General features: G+C 36.4%; 1 non-coding gene across 1 annotated transcript; it reads right to left on the bottom strand.

Moving 5' to 3' along the window:
• Positions 1 to 10,487: 10,487 nt before the first annotated feature.
• LOC130951922 (small nucleolar RNA R71) lies at positions 10,488 to 10,595 on the bottom strand. Its single transcript, XR_009074153.1, has one exon. It is a non-coding gene; the product is annotated as a small nucleolar RNA R71 (small nucleolar RNA).
• Between the last annotated feature and the right edge of the window lie 8,795 nt (positions 10,596 to 19,390).

A 19,390-nucleotide genomic window follows, 5' to 3' on the forward strand; every position in this document is an offset into this window, starting at 1 on the left:
ATATATGAATAAAACATAAAGATAAAGATAGAGATACTTATGTATATCATTGGTGAGAGCTTCAGATAAGCGTATGAAGATGCTTTTCCCTTCCGTCTCTCTGCTTTCCTACTGTCTTCATCCAATCCTTCTTACTCCTTTCCATGGCAAGCTTATGCAAGGGTTTCACCGTTGTCAGTGGCTACCTCCCATCCTCTCAGTGGAAATGTTCAACGCACCCTGTCACGGCACGGCTATCCATCTGTCGGTTCTCGATCAGGCCGGAATAGAATCCAGTGATTCTTTTGCGTCTGTCACTAACGCCCCGCCTTCAGGAGTTTGAAGCACGTCACAGTCATTCAATCATTGAATCCTACTCAGAATACCACAGACAAGGTTAGACCTTCCGGATTCTCTTGAATGCCGCCATCAGTTCTTGCCTATACCACGAAGACTCTGATCTCACGGAATGGCTGGCTCGTTTGTCAGGCGAGCACTCGGTTGTCAGGCGATCAACCATGCATCGTGTATCAGGAATCCAAGAGATATTCACCCAATCTAAGGTAGAACGGAGGTGGTTGTCAGTCACACGTTCATAGGTGAGAATGATGATGAGTGTCACGGATCATCACATTCATTAAGTTGAAGAACAAGTGATATCTTGGACAAAGAACAAGCGAAATTGAATAGAAGAACAATAGTAATTGCATTAATACTCGAGGTACAGCAGAGCTCCACACCTTAATCTATGGTGTGTAGAAACTCCACCGTTGAAAATACATAAGAACAAGGTCTAGGCATGGCCGTGAGGCCAGCCCCCAAATGATCTAAGAACTAGATGTCCAAAGATCCGAAGATGTCAAATACAATAGTAAAAGGTCCTACTTATAGGGAACTAGTAGCCTAAGGATTACAAAGATGAGTAAATGACATAAAAATCCACTTCCGGGCCCACTTGGTGTGTGCTTGGGCTGAGCAATGAAGCATTTTTCGTGTAGAGACTCTTCTTGGAGTTAAACGCCAGCTTTTGTGCCAGTTTGGGCGTTTAACTCCCATTTTGGTGCCAGTTCCGACGTTTAACGCTGGGAAATCTGAAGGTGACTTTGAACGCCGGTTTGGGCCATCAAATCTTGGGCAAAGTATGGACTATCATATATTGCTGGAAAGCCCAGGATGTCTACTTTCCAACGCCGTTGAGAGCGCGCCAATTGGACTTCTGTAGCTCCAGAAAATCCACTTCGAGTGCAGGGAGGTCAGAATCCAACAGCATCTGCAGTCCTTTTCAGTCTCTGAATCAGATTTTTGCTCAGGTCCCTCAATTTCAGCCAGAAAATACCTGAAATCACAGAAAAATACACAAACTCATAGTAAAGTCCAGAAAAGTGAATTTTAACTAAAAACTAATAAAAATATACTAAAAACTAACTAGATCATACTAAAAACATACTAAAAACAATGCCAAAAAGCGTACAAATTATCCGCTCATCAGCTACCTTCGCGCAAGCCCTAGCTCCGTGGCGACCAAAATTGGTTCCACCGTCAGCCACAGGTCCACCTCTCTTTCCCCCTGTTCGAACCGTAGAGACCTGTGCATCCTTCTTTCCCTCTGTCCTGTTTTGATTATCTCTAATTCTAGGTTTTGGTTTCAAAATTCTTTTAATATCTGTTGAGTTTAATTAATTTTTTTTAGTTACTTTGATTTTAGTAACTAGTTTAGTTATATTTATTTTCTGATTAGTAGATTTTTAGGTTGTTAAAATAGGATTAGATTAGGTTTTGATTCTGAATAGCTGAGAAATGTTTAGATTGTTAATTTGTATTGCTGAACATTGTTAATATGAGCTTGATGAATGTTATAGTTGTCTAGAATAAAAATTTAATTCAGTTAATACTAGTTTGGATTCATCAATTTTAGTTTTTAAATTCAACTCAATATCCTCAGCTACGGTAAGATTTTTTCTTTGTTCCTTGTTTTGTTTTTTCTATCATTTTAACATAAAAGAGAGTAATCACTTGCTTCCTCCTTTGTAGACTATTGTTCTGGTCTGTATTTTTGCATATATTTGATGAAGATGGCAACGAATTAGAAATTCTTGAAATAATTCATCATTATATGGAGATTCTTGATCGATATTTTGGTAGTGTGAGTTCTCATCAAAGCTTTAACTTTTGAATACTGCTATCTAATTTACTAGTGGAAGTATTCCCATTCTGTTTCAAAAGATATAGCATTTTCTCATATCTTTCTAATTCAGTATTGCTTGCATCATCATTTGCAGGTTTGTGAACTGGACTTAATATTCAACTTCCATAAGGTTTGTCCCCACAACTCCATGTCATGATTTATGTTAATAAACAAATAAATTGTAATAATAATTAGTTATTTCCATTAATTTTTCAAGGTGGCCACCCTGAACAAAAAATTTCATATTTCCCTAATTCCCTTAATCAAATACTGTTTTGTGTTTTCAATGCTTGGTTCATTTGTCATAACTAAATAATCTTATAAGAGTAGATGCTTTATTTCAATTTTGATCTATGCTATCATGGATTATGTGCTTGTGTTGCTGTTATACCAAAGCTTTATGTTGAGTTTGACAGTTTAACTTCTTTATTTTTGCTGCAATTAGTACTTGAATGCCTCTTATAATCTTAAATTTGTTTAGATAGAAGACATTACATTACACTTCCTTGTTCATGGGTAGTGTATATTTTAGTTACTAATTGGTTTGTTGCTGGCAGAAAACTTGATGCGTGAACATTTTATACCCTTTTCATGTCATTTTTTAGTTGTTTTTAGTTATATTTTATCAAGTTTTAGTATATTTTAGTGAAAAATTCACCTTTTGGATGCTACTTTGAGTTTTTATAGTTTTTTATGATTTTAGGGGATTTTTGAGCGAATTTGACAAAGTATTATTCAGAGACGAAGAAAGGATAGCAGATGTTGTCAAATCCTGACCTCCATACATTTCAACGAGCATATCTTGAGCTATGGAGGTCCAATTGATACGGTCTCAACGGAGTTGGAAAGATAACTTCTAGATCTTTCCAAAAATATATGCTAATTTATACTTCTTTTCCAGAATCATTGCCAAAACTGGCATTAAACATCCACATCTGGCGTTTAACACCCAAGAAGGACCAGTCTTCAGCGTTGAATGCCCAAGACTGGCGTTCAACGCCAGATAGGGAGCAGAAGGCAGTGAATTCACCCTCTAATGGGTGTTCAACGCCCACTTCCCAAGTTGGACGCCAAGCCTTGACCGAAGCAAACACCAAAGTGGGTCCCAAAGTGGATTTTAGCACTCCTTAGCTTATTTAGTCTTACCTTTGTACTTTTCAAATTTAAATTAACATCTTTTAGGGTTAACAGCTCCTATTTAAAGAGGAGATCACTAAGATTTAGAGAGGACCAAATATTATTTTTCAGATCTTAGTTTACTTTTGTAAATCATGAGCAACTAAACCTCCTGGTTAAGATTAGGAGCTTTGCTTATCTCTATGAATTAATATCATTACTATTCTATTTTAATATATGTTTAATTCAGTTCTAAGGTGTGTTTTCGTTCTTCATCCAAATGAGACTAGGTATGTTCTTTTTTCTTCATGAGTTCCTATGATACTCAGAACAAGGTCACTTGAGCTACAGCTTGAAAACACTCCTCCTAAATCGTAATTATCTGGGCTAATTGGGTTATGTGACATATAATCCTGTTAGTTTTGAGTAATTGAGGTTTCTGTGATGCTAAACTAGTTTTCTAAACTTCGCCCTCTGATCCAAAAGATCTAACCTTATTTGTGGCGTTTTGAGTAGGATTGGAGGAGATTAATTTGCTAGGGAAATAGGTTTTAATCACTTATAGTTTGCCATAGAATGAATCATTCATTGTTAAAATAGTTGGTAAGAAATATTAATCCGAAAAAGTGAATATCCCCGAGACCTTAACTGTTCTCTCATTATTGTTTCTACACTAATTCTTTACAGCTTTCTTTATTATTGTTTTATGCGAATTCAACATCAAAAACCTTTTCTCTATTTGTCTGACTAAGACCTGCAGGATAACCGTTGCTTGTTCAATCCAAAAATCCTCGTGGGATCGACCCTCACTCACTTGAGGTATTATTTGGACGACTCGATGCACTTGCTAGTGAAGTTGTGCGAGTTTTAATTTCGCGCACGAAAACTCTATCAGCACAAGAATTGCAGTTTTGTGGATATTTCTTGTACACAAACATTTGGAAAAAGTAACATTATTGCTTTTTCTATAAACTCAGATAGACCCCCCATTTTTTTAGGTGGGTATCCTTACAATTAATTAATGTCCTAAGGAAAATGTTCTAACTTTTTGAATCTTAATTTTTTGGCCCCCTCGGATATGTGTTTCTCTAGTGCTTATTTCTCATGGAAGAGTAGGCAGTGACTAATTAGTAGAAATTTACTTTAGGAGAAAATATATTTGTCTACTTTTCTTTTTTGCTTTTGTCTTATCAATCTATTTGCTTACTTAGACAACCTCTTTTGATTACTATACCAAAATTTTTCGTTTTGTTTAGTCACTCTACGATATTCTTTCTCTTGTTATTCTCTGTTATTATGATTATAAATGATTTTTTTGTTTTTGTTTTTTTTTGGTGGGGGGTTAAATTTTAAACATGTGGATTATATTTAGCAAAAAGAGCCTACAATCCCTGATCCAAGTCCTATAATATATTTTAAACATGGAGGTATACTTACTTTTTTTGGAACATCATGTGTTGCTTACATTGAGCTTCAAAAGAGATTTCTAACCATTGAGATGTATGATGTTTCTAACTCATTATAGTCATAGTTGCTTTTGTGTTTTAGATAGCTTCTTGCAATAGTTCCTATCCTGGTTCATCAAATAAAAATTTTTTCCCATCAAATGTTAAATTATATTCACTCTCAAGAGTCAAGCTTTCACCTTTTACGCCGCGTTTCAACCGCTTTGGATTCATTTTTCATTACAGCTCTTGCTTGGTATCTCAGCTCAATTCCTCTTTCTTCTCCTTATTCTGCATTTACTCAATTCTTCATATGAACCGTTTCTTTTGGATTTAATTCTCCAGTCTTGCTTTAGCTCAATTTGAATCTCTTTTCTTATTGCTTTTATTTTTTTTCAAACTTGCTTCTGTTTTTGTTTCTTCCACTTTTTAGTTTTTCCCTATTTTGGATTTATCTATATTCTTCTTGCCCATATGTATTTAATCATGTTCCTTTTTTGGCTTCTGTACTTTCTCAGTAGTTATTAGGCTAATGATGGCAAAATTCACAGTGCCCTGAATATACATGAGGTAAAGCTAACACAATCTTAGAAGTAGTTTTATTGCATGGATGGAATGCATGGCAAAATTAGCAGTGACATGAAAGTGATGTTATCATGTTTCCAACTCTTGCAGAGAACGAATGCAAAATTACAACACTGTACCTTAAATATACCTCACAAGGAGGATATTCCTAGCAACTTTCCATATCATGTGAAGCTCCGTAAAAAAGGTTACTGTTCACTGATATACAACGGCGATAATGACCTGTTGATTCCTTACTTGGCAACTGAAGCATGGATAAGATCTTTAAACTACTACATCATAGATGATTGGAGGCCATGGCACACAAATGGCCAAGTTGCAAGATATTGTTGTTGTTTTTAGTTATTGGATGCACCCTCTTTTGAATTGGCATAAAGGTGAATAATTTTATAACCTAACTTACCTTAGTATGTTATATTTGACTTCTTTTTCTTTCTTATTGAAATTAATATCTCCCAACTCACATCAAATTTGGATAACTAGGATGTGTTGCTAAATATTAGCTTCTAATTAAGGTACATACGGTGAAGCATAACTTATTATTTGGATTATTTGGTTGGTGTGTAATGCTTGCATCGCAATGACATTTTCTAACAAGAAAGTTTCATGGGATTGGATTAGTCGTCTGGTATTTATCTAGTGTATATGTATATAGGACTTTACCTGGATATGTTATGACTTATGAGATTGGAAAGCTATTCTTTATATATAAAACTTAGATTTTGTCAGATTTTATCTTTAATCAAAATTTTCTATGCACTACTAGTGTGGAAATTTATGGGTGTTGCCATGGTCATAGTTTATTCTTTTTAATTTACGCTGGTGTTAGTCATGCATAATTTATAGTGAGTTGTTTATATATTTTGAATTCAAAGGTCTGGATCAGGAAAACTTTAAATAAGTGTTGTTGGTATCTTTGTTTTCATTAAAAATTTTCCTGCCTTTTTTTTTTGTTAATCGATGAAAGGAACGACTGCATCGGGTGTTATTGGTTTACTCCCACTTTCTAATGTTAGATAACTATTTTTAAGTATCTTTTACATTCAGACATTTCAAATTACTTTTGAAGAAAGTTAATTTTCTTTTTTCCTGATATTTTTTACTTAGATGGGAAAAGAGTTGGATGCTATTTTGGATCATGGAGAAGCCTATCTTGCTTCCAGTTGTACTGCCACTGATGGTTCTGTGAAATTCCTTGAGCAAATAATTTGTCCCAGATACAAGATTCAGGCTGCGGTCAGTTGCATTATTTGCCGCTCTTGCTATATCCTTCTTTGTTGTAATGTAGTTCTATGAATTTAAGCATTTTCATCTATAAGTATCCTTCTAATTAGTTTCATATTTATTTGAATTTGTTGATTTTCATTTTGTTAAAGAAATCATATCAATAGTCACCATTTATGCACATACATCTTGTGTGCTGATGAGCGGATAATTTGTACGCTTTTTGGCATTGTTTTTAGTAGTTTTAGTTGAGTTTTTATTATATTTTTATTAGTTTTTAGTTAAAATTCACTTTTCTGGACTTTACTATGAGTTTGTGTGTTTTTCTGTGATTTCAGGTATTTTCTGGCTGAAATTGAGGGATCTGAGCAAAAATCTGATCCAGAGACTCAAAAGGACTGCAGATGCTGTTGGATTCTGACCTCCCTGCACTCGAAGTGGATTTTCTGGAGCTACAGAAGCCCAATTGGCGCGCTCTCAACGGCGTTGGAAAGTAGACATCCTGGGCTTTCCAGAAATATATGATAGTCCATACTTTGCCCAAGATTTGATGGCCCAAACCGGCGTTCAAAGTCACCTCAAGAAATTCCAGCGTTAAACGCCGGAACTGGCACCTAAATGGGAGTTAAACGCCCAAACTGGCATAAAAGCTGGCGTTTAACTCCAAGAAGAGTCTCTACACGAAAATGCTTCATTGCTCAGCCCAAGCACACACCAAGTGGGCCCGGAAGTGGATTTTTATGTCATTTACTCATCTCTGTACACCCTAGGCTACTAGTTTCCTATAAATAGGACCTTTTACTATTGTATTTTTCATCTTTGGAGATCTAGTACTTAGATCATTGGGAGGCTGGCCTCACGGCCATGCCTAGACCTTGTTCTTATGTATTTTCAACGGTGGAGTTTCTACACACCATAGATTAAGGTGTGGAGCTCTGCTGTACCTCGAGTATTAATGCAATTACTATTGTTCTTCCATTCAATTCCGCTTGTTCTTTGTCCAAGATATCACTTGTTCTTCAACATGATGAAGGTGATGATTGACGCCCATCACTATTCTCACTCATGAACAAGGTGACTGACAACCATTCTTGTTCTACAAGCATCTGAGGCTTAGTGAATATCTCTTGGATTCCTGATTGCACGATGCATGGTTGATCGCCTGACAACCGAGTGCTCGCCTGACAAACGAGCCAACCATTCCGTGAGATCAGAATCTTCGTGGTATAGGCAAGAACTGATGGCGGCATTCAAGAGAATCCGGAAGGTCTAACCTTGTCTGTGGTATTCTGAGTAGGATTCAATGATTGAATGACTGTGACGTGCTTCAAACTCCTAGCAGGCTAGGGCGTTAGTGACAGACGCAAAAGTATCGATGGATATTATTCCGGCCTGACCGAGAACCGACAGATGATTAGCCTATGCTGTGACAGAGCATCAGGACGTATTTTCACTGAGAGGATGGGAGGTAGCTGCTGACAACAGTGAAACCCTACATGAGCTTGCCATGGAAAGGAGTAAGAAGGATTGGATGAAGGCAGTAGGAAAGCAGAGAGACGGAAGGGAAGGCATCTTCATGCGCTTATCTGAAGTTCCTACCAATGAATTACATAAGTATCTCTATCTTTATCTTTATGCTTTATTCGTTTATCACTATACCCAATTGAGTCTGCCTGACTGAGATTTACAAGGTGACCATAGCTTGCTTCATACCAACAATCTCCGTGGGATCGACCCTTACTCACGTAAGGTATTACTTGGACGACCCAGTGCACTTGCTGGTTAGTTGTGTGAAGTTGTAGTGATCACAATTTCGCGCACCAAGTTTTTGGCGCCGTTGCCGGGGATTGTTCAAGTTTTCAGCAAGCTTTTGGTAACAATGCCTGGGATTGTTCGAGTATGGACAACTGACGGTTCATCTTGTTGCTTAGATTAGGTATTTTTCTTCAGAGTTCTTAAGAATGAATTCTAGTGTTTCAAGGTGATATTCTTATCATCACCAAAGCTGATTGATTCTCATCAATTTAGCTCTTGAATGCAATGTCCTGCTGAAGCTTGGCCGGCCATGTCTAATTTCTTTAGACTAAAGCTTTAGACTAACATTGCATGATTCCTGGAATTCTCATTAAGAATTTTGATACCTTTATTTTCTTTTTCTACATAATTTTTGAAAAAAAAGCACAAAAAAATTACAAAATCATAAAAACCAAAAAAATATTTCTTGTTTGAGTCTAGAGTCTCATGTTAAGTTTGGTATCAATTGCATGTTTTTGCATTCATGCATGTGTCTTCAGTAATCTTCAAGTTGTTCTTGATGATTTTCTAGCTCTAACCTTTAAATTCTCTTGACTTGAGTGTTTTGTGTGTCTCATATGCATTAGTGTCAGTAGTGTTCAGACTGCTAAGTTTGGTGTCTTGCATGCATTGTTATTTGATTCTTGTTGCATTTTAATTTTTCCTTATTATTAAAAATCCAAAAATATTTTTAATTTGTGTCTTTTCAAGTCAATAATACAGAGAATTGAAGATTCAGAACATACTGCAGAGGAATCACACAGAAAAAGCTGGGCATTCAAAAATGCCCAGTGAAGAAGACAGACTGGCGTTTAAACGCCAGCCAGGGTGCCTGGTTGGGCGTTTAACGCCCAAAAAGGTATAGGTTTGGGCGTTAAACGCCAGAATGTGCACCATTCTGGGCGTTTAACGCCAGGATGGCAAAGGGGGAAGATTTTGTTTTCAAAATCAATTTTTTTTCAAGTTTTCAAAGTTTTTCAAAATCAAATCTTTTTCAAATCATATCTTTTCAATCAAATGTTTTCAAAATCAATTTCTTTCCTTTTTCAAAGATACTTACTAACAATTAATGATTTGATTGAACATTTTTTGCCTTTTCTGTTGAGGAAGGTTTTATGTTTGAATCATATCTTTTCTTGTTAGGCAAGTCATTAAATTTTAAAATCATATCTTTTCAAATTGTTTTCAAATCATATCTTTTAAAATTGTTTTCAAATCATATTTTCTCAATCACATTTTTTTAAACCAATCATATCTTCTTAACCACACCTTTTTAAAAATAGTTTTCAATCAAATCCTTTTACACTTCTAATCTCAAAATCTTTTTCAAAAATCACTTGATTCCTTTTCCACTTTCAATTTTCGAAAATTATCAATCAATTTTTAAAATGTTTTTAACATCTTTTTAATTAATTTTCGAAAATCCTCTTCCCTCCTTCCCACATCCTGCTATTGATGGAGTACCACTCCTTCTTAATGCACAATTCGAACTCTATCTAATCAAGTTCGAATTCTTCTACCTTCTTTCTTCTATTTTTCTTTTCCTCTGACACTTCAAGGAATCTCTATACTGTGACATAGAGGATTCCACATTTTCTTGTTCTCTTCTCTTTCATATGAGCAGGAGCAGAGACAAAGGCATTCTTGTTGAAGCTGACCCTGAGCCTGAGAGAACCTTGAAGCGAAAGCTAAGAGAAGCCAAGGCACAACTCTCTTTAGAGGACCTGACCGAATTCTTCAAAGAAGAAGAACACATGGCAGCCGAAAACAACAACAATGCCAACAATGCAAGGAAGGTGCTGGGTGACTTCACTGCACCTACTCCTGATTTCTATGGGAGAAGCATCTCTATCCCTGCCATTGGAGCAAACAACTTTGAGCTTAAGCCTCAATTAGTTTCTCTAATGCAACAGAATTGCAAGTTCCATGGACTTCCAATGGAAGATCCTCATCAGTTTTTAGCTGAGTTCTTGCAAATCTGTGACACAGTCAAGACTAATGGGGTTGACCCTAAGGTCTATAGACTGATGCTATTCCCTTTTGCTGTAAGAGACAGAGCTAGAATATGGTTGGATTCTCAACCTAAAGAAAGCCTGGACTCTTGGGAAAAGCTAGTCAATGCCTTCTTGGCAAAGTTCTTTCCACCTCAAAGATGGAGTAAGCTTAGAGTGGAAGTCCAAACCTTCAGACAGAAGGATGGAGAATCCCTCTATGAAGCTTGGGAAAGATACAAACAATTAATCAGAAGATGTCCCTCAGACATGCTTTCTGAATGGAGCATCATAGGTATTTTCTATGATGGTCTCTCTGAACTATCCAAGATGTCTTTGGATAGCTCTGCTGGAGGATCTCTTCATCTGAAGAAGACGCCTACAGAGGCTCAGGAACTTATTGAAATGGTTGCAAATAACCAATTCATGTACACTTCTGAAAGGAATCCTGTAAACAATGGGACTAGTCAGAAGAAAGGAGTTCTTGAGATTGACACTCTGAATGCCATACTGGCTCAGAACAAGATATTGACTCAACAAGTCAATTTGATTTCTCAAAGTCTGTCTGGAATGCAAAATGCACCTGGCAGTACTAAGGAAGCTTCATCTGAGGAAGAAGCCTATGATCCTGAGAATCCTTCAATGGAAGAGGTGAATTACCTAGGAGAACCCTATGGAAACACCTATAATTCTTCATGGAGAAATCACCCAAATTTCTCATGGAAGAATCAAGAGAGACCTCAACAAGGTTTCAATAATAATAATGGTGGAAGAAACAGGTTTAGCAATAACAAGCCTTTTCCATCATCTTCTCAGCAACAGACAGAGAGTTCTAAGCAGAATACCTCTGACTTAGCAACAATGGTCTCTGATCTAATCAAAACCACTCAAAGTTTCATGAATGAAACAAGGTCCTCCATCAGAAATTTGGAAGGACAAGTGGGACAGCTGAGCAAGAAAATTACTGAACTCCCTCCTAGTACTCTCCCAAGTAATACAGAAGAAAATCCAAAAGGAGAGTGCAAAGCCATAACCATGGCCGAATATGGAGAGGAAAGAGAGGAGGTGGACGCCACTGAGGAAGACCCCAATGGGCGTGCACCAACCTCCACTGAGTCCCCCAAATGAGGAACCATGGGAATCTGAGGCTCAAAATGAGACCATAGAGATTCCATTGGACTTACTTCTGCCTTTCATGAGCTCTGATGAGTATTCTTCCTCTGAAGAGGATGAATATGTCACTGAAGAGCAAGTTGCTAAATACCTTGGAGCAATCATGAAGCTAAATGACAAGTTATTTGGAAATGAGACTTGGGAGGATGAACCCCCTTTGCTCACCAAAGAACTGGATGACTTGTCTAGGCAGAAACTACCTCAAAAGAGGCAGGATCCTGGGAAGTTTTCTATACCTTGTACCATAGGCACCATGACCTTCAAGAAGGCCTTGTGTGACTTAAGGTCAAGTGTAAACCTCATGCCCCTCTCTGTAATGGAGAAATTAGGGATCTTTGAGGTGCAAGCTGCAAAAATCTCACTAGAGATGGCAGACAACTCAAGAAAACAAGCCTATGGACTTGTAGAGGATGTTCTGGTAAAAGTTGAAGACCATTACATCCCTACTGATTTCGTAGTCCTAGAGACTGGGGAGTGCATGGATGAATCCATCATCCTTGGCAGACCCTTCCTAGCCACAGCAAAGGCTGTGATTGATGTTGATAGAGGAGAGTTGATCATTCAAGTGAATGAAGAATCCTTGGTGTTTAAGACCCAAGGACATCCCTCTATCATCATGGAGAAGAAGCATGAAGAGCTTCTCTCAAATCAGAGACAAACAGAGCCCCCACAGTCAAACTCTAAGTTTGGTGTTGGGAGGCCACAGTCAAACTCTAAGTTTGGTGTTGGGAGGCCACAACCAAACTCTAAGTTTGGTGTTGAACCCCCACATTCAAACTCTAAGTTTGGTGTTGGGAGGTTCCAACATTGCTCTGAGTATCTGTGAGGCTCCATGAGAGCCCTCTGTCAAGCTACTGACATTAAAGAAGCGCTTGTTGGGAGGCAACCCAATGATTATATTTTATATATTTCTCTTTGTTATTTTATGTTTTTTGTAGGTTGATGATCATAAGAAGTCACAAAATCCATTGAAAAAGCAAAACAGAATGAAAACAGGAAGAAAAACAGCACACCCTGGAGGAAGAACTCATGGCGTTTAAACGCCAGTGAGGCTAGCAGTTGGGCGTTTAACGCCCAGTCTGGCACCATTCTGGGCGTTTAACGCCAGAAAGGGGCACCAGACTGGCGTTAAACGCCAGAAAAGGGCAAGAACCTGGCGTTAAACGCCAGAAATGGGCACCAGCCCGGCGTTTAACGCCAGAATTGGCTCAAAACGTGATTTTTGATGCCATTTGGTGCAGGGATGACTTTTCCTTGACACCTAAGGATCTGTGGACCCCACAGGATCCCCACAAACCCCTCACCTATCAAATCCCATCTATCTCTTCACCACTCACCTCCATAAAACCCCACTTACCTCACCATCCAAATTTAAACCACTACTTCTTCCCCTTTTGGTCTAACCACAAAGCCATCTCCCTCTCCTCCATTTCTTCTTCTTCTACTCTCTTCTTTCTTCTTTTGCTCGAGGACGAGCAAACCTTTTAAGTTTGGTGTGGTAAAAGCATTGCTTTTTGTTTTTCCATAACCATTTATGGCATCCAAAGCCGGTTCAACTGAGAAGGCATGATCTCAAGCCCATCACTAAGAAGATGGAGCAAACAAGAGACCCCTCTCATCAAGAAATCCCTGAGATACCTCAAGGGATGCACTGTCCTCCACAAGACTACTGGGAGCAAATTAACACCTCCCTAGGAAAATTAAGTTCCAACATGGGACAACTAAGGGTGGAGCACCAAGAACATGCCATCCTCCTCCATGAAATTGGAGAAGATCAAAGGATCATGAGAGAGGAGCAACAAAGACAAGGAAGAGACATTGAGGAGCTCAAGCACTCCATAGGATCTTCAGAGAAGAAAGAGCCGCCATCACTAAGGTGGACCCGTTCTTTAACCTCCTTGTTCTTTATTTTTCTGTTTTTCGAATTTTAGTGCTTTATGTTTATCCATGTTTGTGTCTTATGATCATTAGTGTCTTAGTGTCTATGCCTTAAAGCTATGAATATGAATCCATCACCTTTCTTAAATGAAAACTGTTTTTATCACAAAAGAACAAGAAGTATAGGATTTCAAATTCATCTTTAAAACTAGCTTAATTAGTTTGATGTGGTGACAATACTTATTGTTTTCTGAATGTATGCTTAAACAGTGCATATGTCTTTTGAATTTGTGGTTCATGAATGTTAAAATTGTTGGCTCTTGAAAGAATGATGAAAAAGGAGACATGTTACTGAGGATCTGAAAAATCATAAAAATGATTCTTGAAGCAAGAAAAAGCAGTGAATACAAAAAAAAAAAAGAAAAAGAAGGAGAAAAACGAAAAAAAAGGGGAGAAAGAGAAAAAGAAAGAAAAAGAAAGAAATAAAGTTGTGATCCAAGGCAATAAGTGTGCTTAAGAACCCTGGACACCTCTAATTGGGGACTTTAGCAAAGCTGAGTCACAATCTGAAAAGGTTCACCCAATTATGTGTCTGTGGCATGTATGTATCCGGTGGTAATACTGGAAGACAGAGTGCTTTGGGCCACGGCCAAGACTCAATAAGTAGCTGTGTTCAAGAATCATCATACTTAACTAGGAGAATCAATAACACTATCTAGATTCTGAGTTCCTAAAGAAGCCAATCATTCTGAATTTCAAAGGATAAAGTGAGATGCCAAAACTGTTCGGAGGCAAAAAGCTACTAGTCCCGCTCATCTAATTTGGAGCTTAGTTTCATTGATAATTTGGAGTCTATAGTATATTCTCTTCTTTTTATCTTATTTGATTTTCAGTTGCTTGAGGACAAGCAACAATTTAAGTTTGGTGTTGTGATGAGCGGATAATTTGTACGCTTTTTGGCATTGTTTTTAGTGTGTTTTTGGTAGTTTTAGTTGAGTTTTTATTATATTTTTATTAGTTTTTAGTTAAAATTCACTTTTCTGGACTTTACTATGAGTTTGTGTGTTTTTCTGTGATTTCAGGTATTTTCTGGCTGAAATTGAGGGATCTGAGCAAAATCTGATCCAGAGACTCAAAAGGACTGCAGATGCTGTTGGATTCTGACCTCCCTGCACTCGAAGTAGATTTTCTGGAGCTACAGAAGCCCAATTGGCGCGCTCTCAACGGCGTTGGAAAGTAGACATCCTGGGCTTTCCAGCAATATATGATAGTCCATACTTTGCCCAAGATTTGATGGCCCAAACCGGCGTTCAAAGTCACCTCAAGAAATTCCAGCGTTAAACGCCGGAACTGGCACCTAAATGGGAGTTAAACGCCCAAACTGGCATAAAAGCTGGCGTTTAACTCCAAGAAGAGTCTCTACACGAAAATGCTTCATTGCTCAGCCCAAGCACACACCAAGTGGGCCCGGAAGTGGATTTTTATGTCATTTACTCATCTCTGTACACCCTAGGCTACTAGTTTCCAATAAATAGGACCTTTTACTATTGTATTTTTCATCTTTGGACATCTAGTTCTTAGATCATTAGGAGGCTGGCCTCACGGCCATGCCTAGACCTTGTTCTTATGTATTTTCAATGGTGGAGTTTCTACACACCATAGATTAAGGTGTGGAGCTCTGCTGTACCTCGAGTATTAATGCAATTACTATTGTTCTTCCATTCAATTCCGCTTGTTCTTTGTCCAAGATATCACTTGTTCTTCAACATGATGAAGGTGATGATTGACGCCCATCACTATTCTCACTCATGAACAAGGTGACTGACAACCATTCTTGTTCTACAAGCATCTGAGGCTTAGTGAATATCTCTTGGATTCCTGATTGCACGATGCATGGTTGATCGCCTGACAACCGAGTGCTCGCCTGACAAACGAGCCAACCATTCCGTGAGATCAGAATCTTCGTGGTATAGGCAAGAACTGATGGCGGCATTCAAGAGAATCCGGAAGGTCTAACCTTGTCTGTGGTATTCTGAGTAGGATTCAATGATTGAATGACTGTGACGTGCTTCAAACTCCTAGCAGGCTAGGGCGTTAGTGACAGACGCAAAAGTATCGATGGATATTATTCCGGCCTGACCGAGAACCGACAGATGATTAGCCTATGCTGTGACAGAGCATCAGGGACGTATTTTCACTGAGAGGATGGAGGTAGCTGCTGACAACAGTGAAACCCTACATGAGCTTGCCATGGAAAGGAGTAAGAAGGATTGGATGAAGGCAGTAGGAAAGCAGAGAGACGGAAGGGAAGGCATCTTCATGCGCTTATCTGAAGTTCCTACCAATGAATTACATAAGTATCTCTATCTTTATCTTTATGCTTTATTCGTTTATCACTATACCCAATTGAGTCTGCCTGACTGAGATTTACAAGGTGACCATAGCTTGCTTCATACCAACAATCTCCGTGGGATCGACCCTTACTCACGTAAGGTATTACTTGGACGACCCAGTGCACTTGCTGGTTAGTTGTGTGAAGTTGTAGTGATCACAATTTCGCGCACCATGTGCTAAAATTCATCACCTACATTAACATCTAGGTAATTAGCCATTGCAAAGTCCAATGATTTGCTAGAAACGCATTTGAAATGGTAGGATAATGATTCTTATTGTTGAGCTTCTTAGAAGTTTTATTAGGTCAGGCTTTAGCAATTCTTAAGTAGTATAAATAGTAGCCAATTTGTTAAATGAAATCAATGAAGCTTCTAATTCTGATTCGGCTCCGGTGTCACAGATGCGTCTACTTGTGTCTTCATTTTGAGATCTTATTATGGAAAAGATTTCTAAGTATTTTTTGAAATGGACGGTTTATCTTCTCTATTATTTAAAACAGTCTATCTTCCCTATTATTTGAAACGTTTCATTTTTAAGAGTTTGGTCAAATTTAAATTATTAATAATTTTTATTATTTTTAAAAATTATACTTAATTATTTGTAAATACACATATCTCGTTTATACCGTAAATGAGATAATTATGAATGTATCTCCTTTACACAGTAAACGAGATATATGTATTTTTTCAAATTCCATATATCTCGTTTACAGTATAAACAAGATAAATAAATGTGATGTAAATTGATAAATACATTACAAAGTGCGTGCGCATGGTACGCACACGAAAAAAATATTTGATTCTCGAAATGTAAGTCATGCGTACGCATGGGTCATGCATGCTCATGACTTGGCTTTGTACGTGCGCATGGTACGTGCATGATACTCGTACAAAAATCTTTCATTTCTATAAACTCCACCCATGCGTACGCATAGATCGTGCGAATGCATGACCTCTGTTTTATGCAAATTCAGTTTTTAACCCCAAACTTCAAACGCGCATAACTTTTCCGTTAAAAATTATTTTCCATCCATTCTTCAAACTTCATAAACCACTTAAACCCAATTTTCATTTAAGATGAGTTTCACAAGATTTGAGGGTCCGAGAACCAAATTATGCCCCGTCAAAGTTGGTTAAAAATATGGATTTTACCAATCATGCATTTTTACTAATTCCTCAATCCAATTCTAACCAAAACCATACCAAAATCATTCCTAAACAGTGTTAGCATACTTTTATCCATTTCTCTACCGTTCTAACCATTCAACACCTAATAAGTTAACTTCCAATCCATCAATCAATCCACAATTTTATTCATATATTAACTAATTTTCATTATTCAATTCAATAATTTACTCATTTTTTTAAATCACACTTTTTATACATACTTACCTCTGGGGGAGGGGGGACTTCTCTGCTAATTCACGGCCTCCGACCTAATATTCATACACATTGCCACAATAGGCAACAAAATCCACATTTTACTCAAGCAAACACATATCCATATTAAGCATTCAATTTCCTAAATCACACTAACACATAACCTATCATCAACAAACACCATGCTCATCATATCCCATATCCATGCTCATTAACATTTAAATTCATAATTCACAAAAACAACTATCAATTGACATTCAACCAACTAATCATAAATACAAGTAATTCCATTCAATCCTATCCCAGGAGCAAGTAACATAGGCATTCACATAACTTTACATAATGCTTACCCGAAACCTAAATCCGTACCTTAATGTTGGCGATTTTCTCCAACATTTGAGTTTCCTCTCCGGATGAACCCAAGCCTCAATCAATCCTCCAAACTTTCACCTAGTGCTCTGCAATCAATTCAAGAGTCCAAATTATGCACCAAATCAACCAAGCTACTCCATATAATCTAATTTTCACAATTATTCAATATTTACACTAGGACTTTCACTCAAAATTAGTGATAATAGAGAGATTGAGTTTCTTTATCTTAATCGATTCTAATTTGGAATAGAACTTACCTAAAATCTATGCTAGAGTACCCTTAAAAACTAAAATTACAATATCTCAACACTGTAAAATTCAAAATACGAATTTGAAAAGAATAGCAAACTGGGCATAGAATTCAAGATTCCTTACCACAATGTTTAGATAAAATCAAAGAGGTTCTGAGACATTGAACGTAATCCACTACAGGCTAGTGCGTATTATGTGGGAAAAGGTGTTGAGCAGAAACAAATAGAAGTTGTAGCGGTTTTTGAAAGATTCAAGCAATACATAAACTACTACTGGCTATAGCGGGTTATGAAGAAACGTTGATATGCGTAATTCGTAGGAGGCTCTAGCAGTTTATATGAAGCTGATTTCTCTATATATGCAAGTGCAAACACTTTGAAAGAAGTGGAGATATTTAGAGATCTAATTAATGGAACATAAATTAAAATACTATCTTTGACAATTTAAGATAAAAAGAGGATTTATTAAATATATAAAAAATGTATTAGATGCAAATAGAGGGTCAATATAGATTGAATCGTCAAAATTTCGATTCGATCCACACTAAAATCATCGGATCTAATATCTATGTTTTTTTAAGTTTGGGTCTGATTCGAATATTTGCGAATCGAAAATATTTAGAAAATATAAAATATTTTAGAAAAATTTATTTTTATTAAAAATTTAATAAAAATTTCTTGTTTTTTTACTCTTTTAACTTTTAAAATATTATTAAACATACTTTTTTTAATAATAAAAATAATATATATCATATCTTTCATTTTAAAAAGTTGTAATTAGGTAAATTCTAAATCAATTTATTTTAATTATATAATTTGCCCTGTAACATATGTATCATGTTAGCTTTTTTATAAGTTTTTTTTAATAAGATATAGTCAAATATAATGACACAATAAAAATTGGAAAAAGTAAAATATATAGTTATAAATGACAGACTAATTACTCAATAGTATAAAGTTTATAATTATATGATACATTGATTAAAAAAAAAATTAGCCGCTAATATATATCTATTTGGTATTTATAAAAAATAATTGATTATATTATAGTAAAAGGCTTAACTTGATTATTGGACTATCACAAATTTAGTTATTATGTTAGTTTGATTATTCTGGGAGCTAGTTATATTATTAGAAAAATGTGTAAAGTAATTAATAGGTATAAATATAAACAAATATACCATAGCTGAAGTTTTTATTTTTTTTTTTTCCATGAAGCATTTTTGTGAAACTTATGACGTTTACGTTTTATGCAATAATATATTATCAAGTCTAATACGTACTATTATTAGACTTTGTCCCATGCCAATTTATTTAGCGACTAAAAACCCAAATCAATTTTCAGAACATTTTAATTATCAAATCAATCTTCAACTTTTGTTAGGCAAATTAATTACCCGTCAAATTTTACAAAAAAAAAAATGCAAGTTAATCTTCATCATATTTTAAAAAGATATGAAAATAAAATTCGATATGAGAATTAATTTGTCTATAAAATAATTTTTTGTAAATTGATTTAGTAATTAAAAGTTATTAGAAATTAACGTGTTCGACAAAAAACCTCTTAGAGGTTAATTTGGGCTGTTACGTACTCCAATTTAATGAATCCATAATTATTCAATAG

The sequence above is a fragment of the Arachis stenosperma genome, chromosome 1, assembly GCF_014773155.1.
Source record: "Arachis stenosperma cultivar V10309 chromosome 1, arast.V10309.gnm1.PFL2, whole genome shotgun sequence".
Classification (NCBI taxonomy): Eukaryota; Viridiplantae; Streptophyta; class Magnoliopsida; order Fabales; family Fabaceae; genus Arachis; species Arachis stenosperma.